This window comes from Dipodomys ordii, unplaced genomic scaffold (assembly GCF_000151885.1).
Source record: "Dipodomys ordii isolate 6190 unplaced genomic scaffold, Dord_2.0 Scaffold141, whole genome shotgun sequence".
NCBI lineage: Eukaryota > Metazoa > Chordata > Mammalia > Rodentia > Heteromyidae > Dipodomys > Dipodomys ordii.
The window spans coordinates 2,541,416-2,545,258 of NW_012267357.1; the positions used below are offsets into that span (position 1 = coordinate 2,541,416).

Genomic DNA, 3,843 nt, shown 5'->3' on the forward strand with positions numbered 1-3,843 from the left:
TTTTGGGTCCGGTCATGGGGCCTCAACTCTGGGCCTGGGCGCTGTTCCTCAGCTCTTCAGCTCAAGGCTAGCACTCTACCACTTGAGCCACAGCTCCATTTCCGGCTTTTTTCTTTTTGCTTATGTGGTGCTGAGGAATCGAACTCAGGGCCTCAAGCACGTAAGGCAAGCACTCTACCACTGAGCCACCTTCCCAGCCCCATCATGCCTGTTTTTCTAAGAATAAGAGAACTACATAAAAATTTAAAAGTCGAAAGTCCTACTGTAGAGTCAACGTGGTTCAACTAAAGTCACTCACTGAGAGCTACTGTCCTTCTTTCTTCCTATGTATTCCACATTGTTTCAACTGCACAAGAATGTGACCATACCAGACACGGATGGCTCATGTCTATAATCCTAAACAACTCAGGATGCTGAGATCTGGGAAGACTGAGTTTTGTAGGTAGGCAGGTAAACAAATCTGTGAGACTCTTATCTCCAATTAGACTTCAAAAGGCTAAGAGTGAAGATGTGGCTCAAGTGGCAGACAGCCAAGCCAATCCTAAGTGAAAAAGCCAAGGGAGAGCTTGAGCCCTGAATTCAAGCCCTAATAACATGCACACACTCACACAAAAAGAGTATTAAGCCGAGCACAGTGGCTCAAGCCTGTAATCCTAGCTACTCAGGAGGCTGAGATCTGAGGATCACAGTTCAAAGCTAGCCTGGGCAGGAAAGTCCAATGAGACTCTCCAATAAACCACCAGACAACCAGAAGTGGTGTTGTGGTTCAAGTGGTAGAGTGCTCATCTTGAGGTGAAGAGACAGCCCCCAGGCCCAGAGTTTAAGCCCCACAAGAACGAAAGAAAGAAAGAAAGAAAGAAAGAAAGAAAGAAAGAAAGAAAGAAAGAAAGAAAGAAAGAAAGAAAGAAAGAAAGAAAGGAAGGAAGGAAGGAAGGGGAAAGAAGGAAAGAAAGAGAGAAAGAGAGAAAGAAAGGAGGGAGGGAAGGAGGGAGGGAGGGAGGGAGGGAAGAAAGATGCAAATTAAAAATAGACTAGCATAAGAGAACTATGACATCAAAGAATTTAAAACATTTCTGAACAGGAGAAAAAGAATGAGGTGAAAAGAATATACATTATAAGATGAATGGTATTATTATAAACTAGACAGAAGAAAAATACATGTGAAACCAACATACTTGAAAAACAGAATTAATCAATCTTCAATAATAGAGACTAACGAAAAAGAATTAAGAATGCTTACAAATCACAGCAAAGACTATATTCATATACTACCTTTCAAATTTGAAATGAATGCTGAAAATGAAGAACAAAGTGCCTCCCAACCAGGAGAAGAAGGTTCACAAAGTATGAGAGTAAAAAAATTTAGCCTGGCGGTTAGTGGCTCATGCCTGTAATCCTAGCTACTCAGGAGGCTTAGATCTGAGTATCACAGTTCAAAGCCAGCCTAGGTAGGAAACTCTCTAATAAACAACTCAGAAAACCAGAAGTGGTGCTGTGGCTCAAGTGGTAGAGGGCTTGCCTTAAGCTGAAGAGCACAGGAACAGTGCTCAGGACCAGAGTTCAAGACCCACAACTGATAGGAAAAAAAATTAACATAATAAGTGAGGATCTAGATATAGAAAGATATGACATATTTTTGGCCTAAGAAAATTAATTATGATGATTAAATTAAGAATGATAAGGCTGGGTGCCAGTGGGTCACACCTGTAACCCTAGCTACTCAGGAGGCTGAGATCTGAGGATCAAAGTTCAAAGCCAGCCTGGGCAGAAAAGTCCATGAGACTTTTATCTCCAATTAACCACCAGAAAACCAGAAGTGGCACTGTGGCTCAAGTAGTAGTGCACTTGTCTTCAGCTGAAGAGCTGAGGGACTGACTGCACGCAGGTCCAGAGTTCAAGCCCCATGACCAACAACAACAACAACAACAAAAAAGAAAAGAAAAGAAAAGGAAAGGAAAAAGGATGATTAAAGCCCCAAGACAATCTTATGAAGCCAAGGTCAAATAGCAACTAATGATACTGCAAAGTAAATCCTGAAACAAAAAGAGTAAAATGTGGAAATAAGAATGTTAATGATCATACACTTCCAAAACGAAGAAAGGCAGGTTCTTGCACTGTTTTGTGTTTTTTTTAAAAATTATTTTTATTTTATTTTGGTTCCAGTCGTAAGGCCTGAACTCTGGGCCTGAGCGCTGTTCCCTCTGCTCTTTACCTCAAGGCTAGCTCTCTACCACTTGAGCCACAGCGCCACTTCCAGCTTTTTCTTTTTCTGCTTATGTGGTGCTGAGGAATCGAACCCAGGGCATCATGCATGCAAGGCAAGCACTCTACCTGAGCCACCTTCCCAGCCCCCAGTGTTTATTTTTTTGAAATCAATAAATTTTTATTTAATAATTTTACACATGTTGTGATTCCTTCACTGACCATCAAGGTGAAGTTCAATATTTCTTTTAAACTCTAGGATAGTCCTTTTTGAAAGAAATAATTAAAGTCACACCACTGTTCAGAAGGTTGAGATCTGAGGATTGCTATGTCCAAGTGACCAACAAAAAGCCAGAACTCAAGTGGCAAAGAACTAGATCAAGAATTCAATCTCAAGTATGAGCACACACAAAAATAGAACTGATCAGCTCTGTCACAAATCTTTTGTTAGGGCTTCTTGACAACTTCAAAGTTCCACATCTAAGATCTTTGAAATGTCATTCCTTCAAGCAAATTATTGTGGGATCCTAGAAAGAAGAATTGTAGAAAGCTCTTGTAATGAATAAAATCTATAATCACTACTATTAATACTGATTGAACACATTTCTCTCATTGTATCTTTTGACCCATAAGCTTAAAATGTTACATTTGTCATCACTGCAATGCATTTACTGTGATGGAAGAGTTTATTTCTGGGATGATGAAAAAGATCTAGGAGTAGATGGTGGTGGTTGTGAAATTTATCACCTCAATTGTAAATAATTTATTTTATTTTTTTACATTTTTATTATTATATCTTTAAGTAGTTGTACAAAGAAGCTCCCATTCTACAAAACAGTATATGATATACAAGGTGTCTGACAACACTGTCACCCCTTGCTCCAAATCCATCCCTTCTCTCACTTTTTTAAAAATTAAGATTAGGTGATTAAATTTTAAAATAAAAATTTTTAAATGCTGTTGGAAAACAAAAAGCATGGTCTCTTTCTCTTTTTAATTCATTTTTTTCTTTTTGATTGTAGTTCAAGTGCCAATACTTAACAATCTGATATGAGAGTGCCCTTTACTCTGAAAAGCTGCAAGCAATCAAAATGAGCAAAAGAATCTGGAACACACTGTCAAGCTGCCTTTGGGTTTAGGGAGAGGCAAAGAAAAGAATAAATGGTACCTTAGTGATACTTTATATTATAGCAAACTCACTCCACCAGAGTAGGAAAGCTGGCAAAGATCAAAGGCAGAAGCCCTGATAATGATATAAAAAAATGGACATCTGAGAAAACAAAAAGAAAAAGGAAGAAAAGAAAGAAAAGGCCAAGTGTAGATAAAAGGAAACTAATCAAAAGATTACATCTCAGAAAACTAAATGTAGGTTTAATATAACAATGAGAAATTAAGCCATGTGAAAAGCCATTAGTAACTAATAAAACAAATTTGGAGGAAAATAAAGCACATGAATATATAGTACTTCTTATTTATTTATTTTTGGGTCAGTTGTTGGGCTTGAAGTCAGGGCCTGGGCACTGTCCCTGAGTTCTTCTGCTCAAGGCTAGCACTCTAACTACTTTGAGCCACAACCTCTCTTCCAGTTTTTGAGTGGTTAAATGGAGATAAGAATCTCACAGCGGGGGTAGGGGGGGTGGG

General features: G+C 38.8%; 1 protein-coding gene across 1 annotated transcript in view; it reads right to left on the reverse strand.

Annotated features, from left to right (window-relative positions):
- Positions 1-3,843, reverse strand: part of Mapk1 (mitogen-activated protein kinase 1) — a 91,100-nt gene that overhangs the window by 57,749 nt on the left and 29,508 nt on the right. The window lies entirely within an intron of this gene.